The sequence below is a fragment of the Pezoporus flaviventris genome, unplaced genomic scaffold (genome assembly GCF_033815535.1).
Source record: "Pezoporus flaviventris isolate CSIRO_AGI_PZ_B2104156 unplaced genomic scaffold, CSIRO_AGI_Pfla_v1 ptg000072l, whole genome shotgun sequence".
Taxonomy (NCBI): Eukaryota; Metazoa; Chordata; class Aves; order Psittaciformes; family Psittacidae; genus Pezoporus; species Pezoporus flaviventris.
Window position 1 is genome coordinate 5,321,359 of NW_026892620.1, and position 18,447 is coordinate 5,339,805.

At 40.7% G+C, this 18,447-nt stretch overlaps 1 long non-coding RNA gene and 1 other non-coding gene across 2 annotated transcripts; one reads left to right on the top strand and one right to left on the bottom strand.

Annotated features, from left to right (window-relative positions):
- On the top strand, positions 1 to 8,904 carry LOC133279188 (uncharacterized). The gene is made up of 3 exons (XR_009746799.1): positions 1 to 238; positions 3,437 to 3,681; positions 8,549 to 8,904. It is a non-coding gene; the product is annotated as an uncharacterized LOC133279188 (long non-coding RNA).
- Positions 8,905 to 14,982: 6,078 nt separating this feature from the next.
- LOC133279286 (5S ribosomal RNA) lies at positions 14,983 to 15,101 on the bottom strand. The gene has a single exon (XR_009746834.1). It is a non-coding gene; the product is annotated as a 5S ribosomal RNA (ribosomal RNA).
- Between the last annotated feature and the right edge of the window lie 3,346 nt (positions 15,102 to 18,447).

Below are 18,447 nucleotides of genomic sequence, written 5' to 3' on the forward strand. Positions count from 1 at the left end.
TTTTTTTTTTTGTCCAGCATTATGATTTCTTGTAGGTTATATAATGTAGTTTCTTACAGGGCTAGCTTGGTGGACAAGGGGAGAACACTAGATATGGTTTATCTCAACTTTAGGAAGGCTTTTGACACTGTCTACTCTAATATTCTCATAGCTGATGACGTATGGGCTAGAAAATTGAACAAGGAGGTGGACTGAAAACTGAACTGCCAGGCTTGAAGAGCTGCCATCAGCAGCCCAGGTACAGGACAAGAGGCAATGGGCACAAAATGAAATGGGGGAAATTTTGTTTAGGAAAACATTTAACCTTCCTTCATCCAGAGGTGCTTAAGAAACAGCTTCTTTCTTGCAGTGGTAGACTTTGCAAACATAAACGCTACTCCAGAACAGTCTGAATCTCTGTGGGCAAGGGGTCTCTAAAGAGGAGGTAGGATTTCTCCGCACTCTTGCACATGGCAGCTTCCTCGTGCAGCCCATACATTACAGCCTGCCTTTCCTCTGCAGGCTTTGCTACAGCAGCAACCAGGGGAACATGTTCTTTCAAATACATGTTCTCAGCCTTCGCAGCTTATACTGCAGTTAATGAGCCAACAGTCTGGTCACAGGCAGGTGTATAAATGGGTCGTGTGTGTGTGTGTGTGTGCGTCTGTGCATAGATACATGTATTCAAGTAAAAGTAACAGATGTGTAACGGGTAGTTTCGGTTTACTTTTTGTGGTTGTTTTTTTTCCTCCCTGTGCTCCCGCAGCTTCTCCCCAGCCTCAGCTTCTTTTGAGTAGTGTATTATAGATTTTGAGTACCAGATCTTGTGCTGCCAAAGCAGAATGATTTTATTCATCCAGTTTAAAGCTGGTTTGTGTACCTCTGTTATGCTTCAGTCTATTCTATGAACATGCTCATATATGATTATACCACACATAATTATGTCTTTTTTTAATAATAATGAAATAATAAGAAATTAAATATTATCCAAGACAAAAATTAATATGAAGGTGACAGGTGTCACATTGTTCAAGTCTCTAAACATGGTTGTATGAACAAAATAGTAATAAACAGGATAGCCAGTTTTGCTGATTCCATCTAGCTGTAACTGAAATATAGCAGGTGCTGTGGATAGACTGCCTGACACAGCAACCAGGGCAGAGCAGTGGGATCACATGCGTTAACAGCATCAACAAAGTTAATAAATAAAAGACAGATAAGAGAAAGAAAAAATAAAATTTTACTCCTTTTTTTTTTTTCTGACTTACGTGGTAACTCTAGAAGCTTTTTTTTTTTTTCTGTGTTGATATATCTAAATTCTTATGCTTGATGAAGAGCTTTTGAAGCACACTAACTACTGTATGCAGATCTCATATGAATTCCTGGCAGATACTCCATAAATGCCGTATGAGGTGTGGTACAGGTAATAGTAAAAAATTTAACACCAAAATATTTAACTTTTTTTTTTTTTTAGTGATTGGGGGATATAAAGGAACATGTTGTCACTAGGAAGAGACCTGAGTCTTAATAAATAATCGGAAAAATATTCTGCTGTGCATGTTTTGGATTACTTGCCTTCCTGATCTGTATTTTTGGCAGACACAGCCAATTCAACCTTTCCAAAATCATGATTACATTTTCTCCCATAGTGCACTATCTTTTAGTGTAAAGTGCATTTAGGTTTACATGGTATTTGTCTCTACATGCATGAATGCACATGCTTTACGGTGGGTCATCTTTGTTTACTAATTCTGGTCGGACTTACACAATTCCATGGTTATGTTGGGGTGCTGAATGCCTGAGCTACTGCCCAGGCATGGACTGTGGCTCCTTATGAGTTGTTCACTTCCACTTCCATCTTCTTCCTTTAAGTTTTTTTTTTTCTTTTCCACATTGGTGGCTTTTCCTCCTGAATCCTTGAGCAGCCACAGTTTCAATAATCCTACCTCTGTGGGAAATTTTACTTTCCTTATATCTCATGGCTCCACTCTATGGATATTGTCACAGCTCTTTCTCACACCTTAGCAATTTCCTGAGAAGTCTGAGCCAGGTTTCCCTACCAGAGCTAAGCCTTGGATTCTTGAAACACAGGCATCAGTAATCCTACAAGGAGGGAGCAGAAGCTGTAAGAAGAAGATAAAAAGTGGCTACATTCATAAAGCATATATATATATATATATTTTATATATATATTTAACGGCACTTGAAAGGCAACAATTTTTTTTTTTTTATTCAGGGAAAAGCTACATGCATTAAGTGCTGTGTGTAGTAAAATCAGTTTACTGGAGATTTCCTTTTTTCCTTCAGTAGAAGAATATTAAGTTAAAGGGAGAAATCAGGTGGAAATTGAACGGAGCTGCAACTTATTAAGAGTCAAACCTTTTCACACAGAAAGCAGGTTATTCACTTGCTGCCTCTGCCTCCCTTCACATTTTTAATCAAGTTGCCTGAAAAGAATGAGCATTGAGCAATCAAAGTGTGAATGTCTGTGTCTGTGTCTATTCATATCTAATAATTTATGAACCAACCATCCAGGTCTAAACAAATTTCACAAAGGAATAGTGATATCCCTCTCTCTCCCCACTCATCTGCCCAAGCTCCAGTATGGTAGGGTCTGAGCAGAAGAGAAGGCATTAATGACCTCTGTGAGAGAAACGGCTTGTTAACCCATCCTGGAAAGAAATGATACAGATTTTTCAGATGCTGAAAGAACTCCCCCCTGTTTTTTCGTTTTCTCATGAAGGCGGTCCACCCAAGGCTCAGCAATACAGAAACAAGTTTCTTTGGTTGTGACACTGACTCCCCTGCTCCAGTCTGCTGCTAAGTGTTCACATGAAGAAAGAACTACGAATGCCCAGCCACAGGAAAAATCTCATACTTCATTAAGCATCAAAGTATCTAATCAGTAATCCACAAAACTCTTTGAAATCACTTTTATCTGGTCCTGTTGCTTAGAGAACTATGTGTGCTCAGCATTGCTGCAGTGTGTGATGCATCCTGATGCGCACCGCTCTCACAAATGCTATAATTCTTATTTACTCTGTTTATGCAGGGTCTCAGAACCTGGCAGACTCCTTCTAGGTAATGATCTGCTGTAACCTGGTGCTGTTTGTCATTTTTATTTAGTAAGAAAGATACTAAAAATGCAGTGCTCTCACATCCTTTTTATGAATATTCAGTGAATTCAAATCCTGTGGAAATAAAAGAAGAGTACTCATATCAGAAGGCAATTTCCACCTGGATAGAAAGAGACAAGGATGAGAGAAGTAGACTGATAGACCAAAAACCGTTCCACCGGTTGTTCCTTTTAGTTTAATAAATCAAATAATTGCCAAACTCACAGCATAGGAAGGATGATTTTATCAACAGACATCCCCAGCGAAATTGTATGATTCAGTTATATTTTCGTTTAGATGGTATTCCAGTGCTTCACTAAAGTTACTGGATATTTTAGCAGGATGAAGAGCTGCTGCAGCATTCAATCCTGCAGGAGAACTATTTTATATTTTTGTTGGTGATGCAGTTTCAGAGTATTCATTTTTCTCAGGACAATGCAGTTTCTTCCATATAAACTTTAGGGCATGGGATTCAGCCCAAGACTTTGGTGTTGCTGTACTTTTCTTGAAATGGTCATAATAATATGTCACTGAAAAGCAATTTTTTACAAATCGGTCTTCAAGATCCAAACTTATGTAAAAGCAGGTATGATAATTCCTTCTTTACCTTGTTCCTGCATGATTTTGATAATGTCACAGTGTCGTACTGCCAGCTCTGATATTCCTGTGTTCAAGAGGTATATCTGTGTTCTCCATGGTTCACAGTGTAATGTTTTTTTACACTAATAATGGCAGCTTTTGTTTAAGGAATAGTTAAAAGAGCTATAGGGCATAGATTTGAGAATGCAAAAGTAAAAATAAAAAGGTATATTCCTATGGATAAAGAGCAGTTCCCAAACTCATCTCCTGATAAAAGAATGCCCACTTTACTGTGCAAAACTTGGTGATGTGATCCATAGAATAAGCTAAAATTTATTGATGGTATTGGAAACAGATGTAGTAGCTAATACCAAAATTAATTGTCCCAGGAGAAGCAAACTCAAGAGGAAACACCCTTGTGCTGCGAATGATTTAAACATTAATGAGTACATGTTCATTAACAGTGATGATTGTCAGCACTTAAAACAGAATAAAACATCAATGTCTTTTTTTAAAGACACTCATAAAGCAAATTCTACAGCAATCAGAGTTGCATGAAAGTACTTAAAAATGAATAACAATCAAATCAAACAATGACTGGGGTTGCTTTTTTCTTTTTTGACTGGGTGTTCTTGTGCTCTGTAATCCAGTATCACTGACAGCAGCTGGCTCTGAATGCAGACAAAAGATTCCTTATGAATACAGAGTTGACTAAGTCTTCTGATAAATCAACTTAGGGAATACATTTGTACATGAAAATTTAGCTGACATATAACAGAATGCACTGGAGTAACATAACTTTAACTTCCTGAGCACAAAAATAAAGCAAAATTGCTACTCTTTATGTTTTTGAAATTATGATGATTACTTAGGATCTGTAAAGATTAAATGAATGAAGTACGTAATCCATGGTTCTTGAGTCATCAGTCAGCATTCCCAAGTGCAGCACTGAACAAGACCAGGGTATGAACTAAAGCACTACAGGAGTGAAACATTTAATCAGAAAATCCATGTTTAAAAGACACTGATCAGCTTGTACAGGCTGGCCTCTAGCTCCGAATTTGTAGTAGGTCTAATGCTCTGTGAGTTTGCATGTTATATCATTGGTTGGAAATGTGACGCTCCAGGGTAGCCTTGGTTGCGGCGATCACGAGATGGTCAAATTCGAGATCCTCAGGACAGTGAGAAGAGCGTGCAGCAAGCTCACTGCCCTGGACTTTGAGAGAGCAGACTATGGCCTCTTCAGGAACCTGCTTAGTAAGGTTCCATGGGATATAGCCCTAGAGGGCAGGGGGGCCCAAGGCTGTTGGTTGATATTCAAGGATCAACTACTACAAGCTCAGAAGTGCTGCATCCCAACTAGAAGGAAGTGCAGCAGGAGGGTCAGGAGACCTCCTTGGATGGATAAGGACCTGCTGAGGAAAATTCAAAGGAAAAAAGAGCCTTATAAAAGGTGGAAGCAAGGACAGGCAGCCTGGGAAGAATATGGGGATGTTGTCTGGGAAGCTAGGGACCAGGTCAGGAAAGCTAAGGCCCAGTTCGAATTAAATCCGGCAAGGGATGTGAAAGATAAAAGGAAGGCATTCTATGGATACATTGCAAATAAAAGACAGACTAGGGACCATGTAGGCCCCCTCCAGAAGCTATCAGGAGAACTGGCTACCCTGGATTTGGAGAAGGCTGAGGTTCTCAATGACTTCTTTGCCGCAGTCTTCGCTGGCAAATGCTCTGACTAGACCACCCAAGTCTTGGAAAGCAGATGCAGGGACTGTGAGAATGAAGACCTTAGGCCCATTGTAGGAGAGGATCTGGTTCGAGACCATCTTAAGAGCCTGAGCGTACAAAAGTCCATGGGAACAGATGAAATCCATCCATGGGTCCTGAAGGAGCTGGCAAATGAAGTTGCTAAGCCATTGTTCATCATGAAGTTCCTGATGACTGGAAAAAGGGTAATATAATCCCCATTTTCAAGAAGGGGAAAATGGATGACCTGGGGAATTACAGACCAGTCAGTGTCACCACTGTGCCTGGCAAAATCTTGGAGCAGATTCTCCTGGATGGCATGCTAAGGCACATGAAAATCAACAAGGTGCTTGGTGACAGCCAGCATGACTTCACTAAGGGAAATCCTGCCTGACCAATTTAGTAGCCTTCTATGATGGGGCTGCGGAACTGATGGACAGGGGTAGAGCAGTTAATGTCATCTACCTGGACTTGTGCAAAACGTTTAACACTGTCCCACAAGACATCCTTGTCTCTAAATTGGAGAGACATCAATTTGATAGGTGGACCACTCGGTGGATAAAGAAGTGGCTGGATGGCCACACACAAAGGGTTGTGGTCAATAGCTCAATGTCCAGCTGGAGAACAGTAACGAGTGGCGTCCCTCAGGGATCGGTGTTGGGATCGGTCTTGTTCAACATTTTTGTCGCTGACATGGACAGTGGGATTGAGTGCGCCCTCAGCAAGTTTGCCAATGACACCAAGCTGTGTGGTTCGGTTGATGTGCTGGAGGGAAGGGATGCCATCCAGAGGGACCCTGACACACTTGGGAGGTGGGCCAATGCCAACCTCATGAAGTTTAACCATGGGAAGTGCAAGGTCCTACACCTGAGTCAGAGCAATCCCAGGCACAGCTACAGGTTGGGCAGAGAAGAGATTCAGAGCAGCCCTGTGGAGAAGGACTTGGGGGTGTTGGTTGATGAGAAAATAAACACGAGCCAGCAGTGTGAGCTCGCAGCCCAGAAAGCCAACCGTATCTTGGGCTGCATTGAAAGGAGCATGACCAGCAGGTAGAAGGAGGTGATCCTGCCCCTCTATTCTGCTCTCGTGAGACCTCACTTGGAGTATTGTGTGCAGTTCTGGTGTCCTAAACATAAAAAGGACATGGAACTGTTGGAACAAGTCCAGAGGAGGGCCACGAGGATGATCAGGGGACTGGAGCACCTCCCATATGAAGTCAGGCTGAGGAGGTTGGGGCTGTTCAGGCTGGAGAAGGCTGAGTGGAGACCTCATAGCAGCCTTCCAGTATCTGAAAGGGGCCTATAGGGATGCTGGGAAGGGACTATACATTAGGGACTGTAGTGATAGGACAGGGGGTAATGTGTTAAACAAGGGAAGTTTAGATTGGATTTAAGAAAGAAGTTCATTACTGTGAGGGTGGTGAGGCACTGGAATGGGTTGCCCAAGAAATTTGTGAATGCTCCATCTCTGGCAGTGTTCAACGCCAGGTTGGACAGAGCCTTGGGTGAGATGGTTTAGTGTGAGGTGTCCATGCCCATGGCAAGGGGGTTGAAACTGGATATCTTAAGTTCCTTTCCAACCCTAACTATTCTATGATTCTATGATTCTATCATTCATATTTTCTAAGTCCTTTGACATTATTATCCTCATTTTGTTAAAGTTGCAAAATGGGGTTCAGCTATTATAAGCTCACTTCAAGGCTAATTAGCCCTGCAAACCTGAGAGACCTGTTTAATTGCTACCAAAAGCTACTAAAGCTTTGTGAGTTCCTTGGTACATGATCTTAAAAAGCATTTTGTCTCCTGCTACTGAATATGGACTTCAGCATCTCAGTTTTCACAGCACTGAGTACTGCTAATGAAGGCTGATAAGAATCTATAAATGCTATACCCATCTCTCTGCAATGGCTCAACCCAGTTAGTGCTTCACAGTGAGTGTACTGGTGTGAGTTCAGCCTGACATGGAATGAAATTCACTGTTTCTTTAAAGTGAGGCTGGTTCTTGTCAAAACATTGGCATGCAGGATATGGGTGACCTGTGTTGTATATCCTGTGGTTGAGAGGCTGCAGGCTCACTTGTTCCAGCTTTCCAAGGAAACACAGATTGTGCAAGGGGCCACGTGTTATTGTAGGCATTCCTCCTTCTTCCTACCTGAAGAAGTTGTTCAGGACCACTGTGTTGCCAGCTCTGCTTCAAGAGCTGTTTATGCATTTCATGCATTAACAGCTTAATGCAGAATGTATAAATAAGCCTTCACAAATGGATTCAAATGCAGAGCTTCTGCATTCTAAACCATCACAAATCTAATGGATTAAATTGCCACTGTGCATATATTTTTGTTTAGAAATATTATATATATATATAACATGCATATATGTATATACATATTGTACACATATATACATGTTGTATATATATGTATAGATGTATGCAATACATCTATATATGTATATATATGTAAATATATATATACATCTATTTGTATGTATGTATGTACACACATATGTCCTCCTACAGAAGAGGTCCTAGCTGTAGTTTTTAAGTTTTTAACTAGATGGAAATGCCTCTGGATAGCCTAGAGTCCTGTGTCTAAGCCCTGGAGGTAGGTGACCTCTCAGGCACACTTACGTCCTTGCTTACTTGGTGATGCCTCCTTAGTAGTCAAAGCAGAAAAAGCAATCCTTTGTCTGCATGCACCTGTGTACAGTTTTGTTTCTTTATGCCTTTATAAATACTAAGAAAAGCATTAAAGATTCTCAGAGCTTCCAAGAGGTATTCAGAGACAAGTCACTTCTGACTAATGTATAGAAAGAATTGCAAAATATTCGTGATATAAATCAAGAGTTAAAATCTAAATTGACCTTGCTGTCATATAGAAAAAAAAAACAAGTTATTGCGTTTATAGAATTCACATATTAATAAAAGGAAAATAAAAAATAAGAGAAACACATCTGTATACTCATCTTTATGTTTTGTACATCTGTATAAGTATTGCTTTTAAATTAGAAAGATGTTGGTTTACATCAGAATGCTGACTTTTGAGAAGAGCATCACATATTCTGATGGTATCATCAGTGAAGAAGCGGTGCATCTGCAATAATAATTGACCTTTTCTATTTTCTGCATTTCAGAGAGCTTGAAGATATATTGCTCTTTCATTGCTGAAAATGCCTTTTCTGATTTTGCTAAGTCAAATCAACACAAGCAAATAACCCCATGTTAGTTAGTGCATTGAGAGCAAACAATTTCATATATGTGTCATCCTTGTAATAGACAAAAAATCAGAAGCTGTCAAAAAAGGCAAAGGAATTCAGTGCTTTGGCTTGTAGCATTTTTGTTGCTCTCATCCTGCCAACTGCTTAAGCGTGTGGCCAATTTTTAGAGTGGGAGCAGTTCTACTGATTCATGTATTTTCAAATTTATTTTTAAAAAACATGTTATTAAGCATGTGTAATATTGGATTAAAATTTTAAATTTTGCTTTCACATCTGTTATGAACATATTATTCTGGACATCCATACGCACACACGATATTTAAACCAAGCCTTTAACTTACAGCAGTCAAGCTTGCCCGGCTATTGACTTTGATTGAATGGTACTGTCTCACACTAGCTGTGATCAAACTATTTAGTTTAGAGCACAGTCAAATTTGGGTGGATTTGGTTGACAGATCCTTGTGGGTAAAAGCAGAAAGCAGTGTGGAAACAATTTCCTTGTCAGACAGTATTTTTGGAGACAACCTGCAGAGTTCAGCAGAACAGAAACAGCAGCAGTAAAACTGAAAGGCAAGTAATCTATTCTCCTCTCTGTTTTGACTAAACCAAAGCAAAATAAAAGGAAAAGTAGAAAGATTTTAACTAAAAGAGATCCTCTTGACTAATATTTGTCTGACAATGAAAGAAGATGTACTTGCTTTAAAAGAATATGTACTGCCACAGAGGTGCTATCAAACACATGTACTCATAAATATTAAAATATTTAATTTATGAGGCATCTATGTAAACCTGCTTCATAAATTGTAAGACACCTATAGAGAGAATAGAAGGGGAAGGAAAATGCTTCAAGATGAGGCATGTCTCAACAAACATTATGGTTATTAAGTGATAACAAGATGACAGAAAATGGCCTAGATATTTCAGAGATATGGCATCTATCCAAAGAGTAAGACAGTAAGACAGAGGCAATTACAAAAGTAGAACTAAAGTAGAAGTGAAGTTTGCTTAACTTCCATCTCCCAAAGAAAATATTGGTATTTCTGGGCCATTGTTTTACAGTCATTCTTCCTTTTTTCTTTCTTTTCTTTTCTTTTCTTTTCTTTTCTTTTCTTTTCTTTTCTTTTCTTTTCTTTTCTTTTCTTTTCTTTTCTTTTCTTTTCTTTTCTTTTCTTTTCTTTTCTTTTCTTTTCTTTTCTTTTCTTTTCTTTCTTTTCTTTTTTCTTCTTTTCTTTTCTTTTCTTTTCTTTTCTTTTCTTTTCTTTTCTTTTCTTTTCTTTTCTTTTCTTTTCTTTTCTTTTCTTTTCTTTCTTTTCTCTTTTCTTTTCTTTTCTTTTCTTTTCTTTTCTTTTCTTTTCTTTTCTTTTCTTTTCTTTTCTTTTCTCTTCTCTTTCCTTTTCTTTCCTTTTCCTTCCTTTTCTTTCCTTTTCCTTTTCCTTTTCCTTTTCCTTTTCCTTTTCCTTTCCTTTTCCTTTTCTTTTGAAAAAGAAGCATCTTACACCAAAATAGGTGGATATTTCTTTTTCATGTTCAAAAGGAGTGAATAACTAATTGTTGTGTTTGTTCTTAGTGCAGTGCAGTTTCTAGCATTGCGCATCATGGAACAACACAGTATTCCCAAAAATATATAGTAGTCAAAATATAGGACAGGTATTTAAGGGAACAGACAGTATTAGGGTTCATGTTTAAGATAAGAAGGATCACTGTTTTAAAAATAGATATGGAAGACAGAGTGGACAAAGAAAGGAACTCAATTTAGGGACAAAACCAGTAGAACCAACAGATTGAGAAGAGACAGATCAATAATGAAATGGGGAAAGACTGCGCAAAAAGATCAGAAAAAACTGAGGTAAGAATTACTGTAATTAATGGCTAGGGAAAGGAGGCATGGCCAACAGCTCCATTACATTGTATGCTACAAAGAAGTTTCTTTTACTCAGTTTGGTAACCTAAAGTTTTCAGCCATAATTTCTTCTCTCATAGAAAAGTCTTACTGTCAGAAGTATCTCAGAGAATGACAAAGAGCACAAATCACTTGAGTCCCCCAGCAACCTCTTTGCTTGTAGTCTTTCTTGAATCTCTCTTTACTTCAGTTTATTAAGCTAATTCTGACTCAAAGGTGACTCACAGTGTGACACTGAAGGAATCCTGACTAAGGAGGGTATGCAAGTAAATCCAACAGATAGCCTTTCCTTTCCTCATTCACCAACAGATGAAAGGAGAGAGCTCCAGATTTCCTGGTGCGGTGAATCCCAGGCAGCACATACCATTTCCTACAATGTTCAGGACAGACAAGTCCTAAGTGAGTTGTGTACCAGCATCTTTCCAGGGATGACACCTGCTGGCACTGCCACTGGTGGTGGTAATGCTCAGACAAAAATGCTTGGGATGCTCTGCTCTAAGGAGGAAGGCAATGGAGCTTTTGAAAGAATGCATGAACATATGGCAAAATGTTTTGACATTGTAACAAGTAGAAAAGGGGAGCTTTGAGAGTTACTAAACCATAAGGAAATCAATCAAGTCTAGCAAGATAATGATTATGAATGAAAGATTTGGTCTATAAATACAGTGGGAGAAAAAAGAAAAAACGAAGAGAGACATTAGAGGAGAAAAAGAAAAGGCATTCCATTCTGGAAAGGCTATGCCTGAAATGACACCTGAAGTCACCAAGAAAAAATATGTCCAGAGGCTGCCTTAAATGTTGGCCTGGACAAATGGAGAAAAGAATGAGAGGAGTAGTTTTGATGGGTTAGTGGGTAAAACAGTGTGAGCAACTGAAGTTGCTAAAGAAAAGAAAAAGTAAAGTGGCAAGACCAGTGTCATAAATAACAAAGAAAATGAATAATTTTATGATTTATTTATTTATTGTTGTTGTGGATAATAGCATTTAGAACTAAACACATTTTTCCTGTTGTTTGCATGGATAGGTTGTGAAAAAGCACACAGTGGCCTGAGTGATTGGTTGCAATAGGGTGGTAAAGCCTTTTCATGTTTTTGGCCAAATGCTAGCTGTGCCTTAGCTACACTCTAACAAGTGTTAACATCCTATCAGGATACCTGTATGGGCTTGTGAGGGAACTGGTGTCCTAGTCCTGCTGTGTGGGGCTGCCTTATTGATGAGATGAAGATGTAGGGAAGTACCCAGCCCTGGCACTACTGTTAAAATCATATTTCCCTTGTGGATATGCTCAGACTATCCTTGGAGTGGAAGAACCATTTCCCTGCTGCCTGGCCTACAATGAAACCTCAGTGAAACGTATGGTGCAAGGCCAGCAGCACAGGAGAAAGTAGCTGGATCTTCACTTCATAGGCTCCTCTGTTCCTACCAATCTTCAGCTGTGGTTATGTCACCAAAAACATCATCTGTTAGGAAAAAGTTTTCCTTGCTGGGCTTTACTCTGCTGCTGCCATGGGCAGGAGGAGAAGGGAGTCTAGAGAGAGCTGCTATTGCCTTCTCTTGTTCTTATACTCTGCTAGCTCCTGCTGCACCACAGCAGTTTCCTACACTGTGGAAACACCAGAAATGTGTTTTCTCAGCTCCAGACATCAGAGTAAAATAAGCCTTCAGCCAGGTCCAGCTCAGCAAGGGGATAACTCTGTTCTTCATCACTGCCTGGCAGCCCACGTCCGGTGTGAAGTTAGGCTCCCTGCATGGACTGAGAAGACGGAAAATTGACGCTGCAAGACAGCCATGTACTGGAAAGATTGCAGCAGGGACAAGATGTTTGGGATGGTTTCTTGATGAAAAGCAACCTGTATAAACTAGAACAGAAACTGGATTTGCTGCAGGACAATGAGCTTACCTTTTCATATTAGCTCCTTTTGTCCTTTTATTCTCTAATGCAGTGGTAAGTACTACATATACACAAGCATACTTATTAATACAACGTAAATCTCTTCCTGCTTTATTTCTCTTCTCCCCTAAACTCAATCCCCTTTTTTACCTTCAAAATCTTGCGTATACATAAGGACCATTTTCCAGATTGTGAGAAACAGTCTAAGCCACTGACTTGATAGCACTTGCATGAATTTATGCCTGCTGAGGATTTGGCAGAAGAGTTGTTTACACATAATTCAGCTTCTTAATTGGAGGCAGACAAACATACCAGGAAGAAAACAAAGAAGCACACATTAAAATAGCCAAGTAGAACATTTCCCTTGCCCCTACAGTATTCTTGTTCTACAAGTCTGTCGTGGTTTAAACCCAGTCAGGTAACTTGTTCACTCACTCCCAGTGAGTGGTGCCGAGCTGACAACAATCGAGGTCCGTGTCCCCCCCCCACCAGGGTTCTCCCCCACTCCCGGGGGAACGGGGAGGAGGATCGAAAGAGTGCAACTCCCACGGGTTGAGACAAGAACAGTCCAGCAATTAATGTACACAAATCACCACCGCTACTATCAACTACAACAATGATAAGGGAAAATAACAAGGGAAGAGAATACGATACCACCGGCCAAGAAGACGAGTTCCACCCCGAAAGCCCGTGTCCTTCCAGGTAACTCCCAGTCACCCCCCACCCCGGCCATGACGTGCTGTGGTATGGAATACCTCCCTGGCTAGCCCGAGTCAGGCGCCCCATCTCTGCTTCCTCCTGGCTTCCCCTCCTCCCTGGCAGAGCATGAGCCTCACAAAGTCCTTGGTCAGGGTAAACATCACTTAGCAACAACTGAAAACACCAGCTTCACCAACACTGTTCTCAGGCTGGAAGTCAAAACACAGCACTGCACCAGCTACCACAAAGGAAAAAACATGACTGCTACTGCTGAACCCAGGACATTGTCCACCCCTTATTCCATACCATTCACGTCGTGCTCAGATCCCACATTTTCAATACACCATCGCTCTCCCATTTATATACATCCATATACATACAGACCAAGAGAAAAAGATCATTTTCTTAGTGCATGGACCAATCCCTATAATGCTGCCGAGTCCATTCGGTCCATGATGTTCAAAGTTCATTTTCTGTTGGGATGATGGCTGGAGGGAAGTCAGGGCCAGTCGCTGGTGACCTGGAGACATCTAGTTGATGGGCTATAAAAGCATTACACAGCAGGCAACGGCATACAATTGAGTTCACTGGCTGTTTTCCCCTAAAATCAAATCCCCTTGAGGTATACATCGGACTTCCCCATCTTCCTGCATTACCCACCAAGTATATCCAGGTCCCTGAGCAAAAGCAATCCCACGAGTGGGTTTGCCTTTACCTGAAGCAGGAACAACCCAGACTGTCTTCCCCAGCAAATTCTTCATATGCACCATGGGAACTTTGTCCCCCTCTACAATATGTAAAAGTTCTGACTGGGCTGGACCATCCCTGTTGGCAGATCCTCTGGTGTTGACCAACCAGGTGGCCTTTGGTAAGTGTGTATCCCAGTGCTTGAAAGTTCCCCCACCCATTGCTCTCAGTGTAGTTTTTAACAGCCCATTGTACCGTTCGATTTTCCCAGAGGCTGGTGCATGGTAGGGGATGTGATATACCCACTCAATGCCATGCTCTTTGGCCCAAATATCTATAAGGTTATTTCGGAAATGAGTCCCATTGTCTGACTCAATTCTCTCTGGGGTGCCGTGTCGCCACAAAATCTGTTTTTCAAGGCCCAGGATAGTGTTCCGGGCAGTGGCATGGGGCACAGAGTATGTTTCCAGCCACCCGGTGGTTGCTTCCACCATGGTAAGCACATGGCGCTTGCCTTGGCGGGTTGGTGGCAGTGTGATATAGTCAATCTGCCAGGCCTCCCCATATTTATACTTCAACCATCGTCCTCCATACCAAAGAGGCTTTAACCGCTTGGCTTGTTTAATTGCAGCACATGTTTCACACTCATGAATAACCTGGGCAATAGTGTCCATTGTTAAGTCCACCCCTCGATCACGGGCCCACCTGTATGTTGCATCTCTGCCCTGATGGCCTGAAGTGTCATGGGCCCACCAGGCCAAAAATAATTCACCTTTATGTTGCCAATCTAAGTCCATCTGAACCACTTCGATCTTAGCCGCTTTATCCACTTGTTGGTTGTTCTGGTGTTCCTCAGTGGCCCGACTCTTGGGTACATGGGCATCTACATGACGTACCTTCACCACCAGGTTCTGCACCCTGGCAGCAATATCTTTCCACAGTGCAGCAGCCCAGATGGGTTTACCTCTGCGTTGCCAGTTGCTCTGCTTCCATTGCTTCAACCACCCTCACAGGGCATTTGCCACCATCCATGAGTCAGTATAGAGATAAAGTACTGGCCACTTTTCTCGTTCAGCAATGTCCAGGGCCAGCTGGATGGAGTCCTGGATGACAAGTTGCAGAAACTGCTGAAGGAGAGGGTGAATCGAGTCAGTTTGCCGAGGTGAAAGAAAAAAACTACAGCACCCGGGATTCCCAGGCGGTCTCCCATCCAAGTACTAACCGAGCCCGACCCGGCTTAGCTTCCGAGATCAGACGAGATCGGGCGTTTTCAGGGTGGTGTGGCCGTAGGCCACAGTAAAAAAAAAAACATGACTGCTACTGCTGAACCCAGGACAAAGTCATGAAGAGATGCCTAGATTTCCCATTTCTTACCTTTCCTTTGCATCAAATGGGCAACTGATTAAAAGAATAATTATTTTAATAATTGATATAAGGAAGAAGTTCTTTACTGTGAGGGTGTTGGGGCACTGGCACAGGTTGCCCAAGGAATTTGTGAATGCTCCATCCCTCACAGTGTTCAAGGCCGAGTTGAATGGAGTCTTGGGTGACATGGTTTAGTGTGTGGTGTCCCTGCCTATGGCAGGGGGAGTGGAATTGATGATCTTAAGGTCCTTTCCAACCCTAACCATTCTATGAGTTTATGATTGTATATTCTGATATTTTATCCCTCATGGCTTGACTTATTTAAAAAACTTCTGCTCACCTTGGAGCAATTGTTAATTTCTTAAATGATTTTTTTTTGTATTTGAAAATAATTAAATTTTCATCATACTATCAATTTCATATCTACAACAAAACTGTTTCCTAAAATTCCATGCATCTTAGAGACAGTCAAGCTCTAGCTCTTACAAATCATATATAATTAATGAACTACTAAGGTAAGAAAGTATTTGAATTACTATATAATTAAACTAGCATCAGAGAGAGAGATCAACAATCTAGCTGTATATCTAAGGCTGGCTATCTTTTGCAGCTTTAAAAGCTTGGAAACTGCAATGGCAATTTCAGTTGCTTACAGCAGGTGGTAGTATGTGCTATTAAAATAAAATATTTACTTCCAAGACTGCTGCTTAGTTAATAAGAACATGAGTAGAATGGGCAAGAAAATTACTGCTATAAATGTGTTGAAAGCCTGTAGATTAGAAAATTGAGTATGTATTACTTCTTTATTTTTAAAGCTTCCTATTTCTATGCCATATGACTAAAGCACTAACATCTTCAGGGACAGTTATAGACAAGACACAGACGTGTTACCCAAAATAACTTAAATAATCCTAACTCTTACAGAGTGGTTTTCAGCCATAAATCTCACAGCCTTTTATAAAAGACAGACATGAAGCACTTTAGAACAAGATGTAAATGGAATTTGGGTAGGTAAAAACAAACTAGTGATTCTGATAATCCTCTTTCCATTGCTGCCTGAGACTGGGGTGAGCTGAATCTCAGGAGTCTCTGTTGCAGAGGCCTGAGAGTGATGTTTCTGCACACATGGAGCTGTGCCTTAACCTTGCCCAAAGCTGAAATTCAAAAATTACTGGGCCTATTAAATGTTCCTACAGAAATATCCCTAAACCATTGTGTGTGTGTGTGTGTACACATAATTCATACAGCCAACAAGATGAAAATATTTACAAAGGAAACTGTATGGATACTGAGTAGAAAAGATACCTTCCTGTGGTGTTTGGGGATGGATTCACTGTATGTCTCCACTTTCACTTTACATATACTCTGCATCCAGAATATACCAACTTCAGACAGATTTGGGTTTTTCTCTCCCTACACCTTAAGAAGGAAACCACCACAGGACTGCAAATTCCTGTCATGGGGACTATATATGAAAAACAGGGACCAAAATACCCACTTTCATTGTCAGACCTAGTTTTGTATAGTTTTGCACATGGGTGTCCGTGTGCACTGTGCAACTACTCTATATTCCATTGGGCAGGTGAATTCTGACAGAGTCTTCCATACTGGATTCTAGAGGTAAGATGGGGGGCAGTATGGTTAAGGACTAATTAGAATCAGCAAGATGTCTAGCAGCTTCCAGGTTGCAATTGATTCAGGGTGAAGCTAGCAGCAGATATGTAGGGTAAGTTTAGCCATAAAATTTTAGTTACCATGGCATTTCGGATGCCTACAAGAGTCATTAAGCAATAAAGATAGTTGTTGAGCAGCTCAAAGACACAGCTGAAAACCTGAGTTATTTTGTGAGATTTTGTAGGTCAGTTTTCAGTCTCTAAAGCCTTTTGCCCTCTCTTACTACCTTACCACCTACAAGAGTCATTAAGCAATAAAGATAGTTGTCGAGCAGCTCAAACACACAGCTGAAAACCTGAGTTGTTTTGTGAAATTCTGTGGGTTAGTTTTCAGTCTGTAAAGGCCTTTTGCCCTCTCTTACTACCTTAGTACAATATGTCTAAAGGTTGTTCCCTTTGTGATATTAGTGCAGCACAGCAGGGTCTTTAACTGAGCCACCTTCTTGGAGTCCACATAGTCATTGCAAATACACAAAACAATCAGTTAATTTAAGAAAGTTTTGGTTGTGGGTTGTTTTGTTGTTTTTTTTTTAACAGAAACATCTAATTAAGATTTTTAGAATTCTCAAAATGATCTTTGGCTACTAGTTTTGCTCAAACATGGCAAAGGTAGGACTCATAGGGCCTCTTGGTTGAGTTAATGTCAGAGTACCAACTAGCAAGAGCTGCAGAGGCATCTGAGTTGTGGGGGCACCTGAGAGCAAAGGTTCTTCATAAGCCATCTCCATCCTTATGTGCCATTAATTTTGTACAACTGAAACTTTCTTCCCCAGACAATGTGCTTCCATTGCAAAGTGGAGAAACATTTTTGTCTTCTTTGCCTTTGAAGGCTAACCTTTTAAACCAAACCAATACAAACCAAACCTCTGCAAACTGCAATCCCCAAAAGAGCAAGATTTTCCTTCACTGAACAACATCTTAAGAGTCAGTGTCAGCTTAGGCTGAAGCTGGGCTGTTTCTCTGACATCCTTTCATTTTATACTGACCTACAATAACCCCATCGTTCCCATACTCCCTTGAGCAAAAGTTAGCATTTGTATCAAGCCATGTTGTGGTATCTCGATTGCAAATACCCACTAGAAATTTAGCTGAAACACTCTTGGCTTGTGCATTACATAAAATTTCAGTCGTGGAGCACTGTCAGATAAAATAAACTATAATTGACTGTGAATTATCTGTGGGTTGTTTATCCAGTTGCTGATTAATCACTCCATTAATCCTTTCAAAGACAGTGAGCTAACTCAGTGCAGACCCAATTTCCGTAAGCTGGGCTTCTAAACTCAAGTGCAGTCCCCTATGAATCTGGATATATTTGCCCAGAAGTAGTCACTTCTGCACAGTTTGGCTCTTGAGTCAGTAAATGTGTCATTTAAGAGCTCTTGAACTGCCGCATGCAAACCCATCCCAGATTTCCCCACACTCATTCCCATTACTGGCAGCTCGGAGGATAGTGACACAGAGCCCCAAAGTGATAATGCATAAAGCCAGTGCAGATCCAGTATGGTCAGGATGAATAAGTCCCAGGTATCTGAGGAAAATTCTGAAGAAACACTTTTCAGCAGTAAAGTATGGCTCTACCAGTCTTGGTAAAAGAATTTTC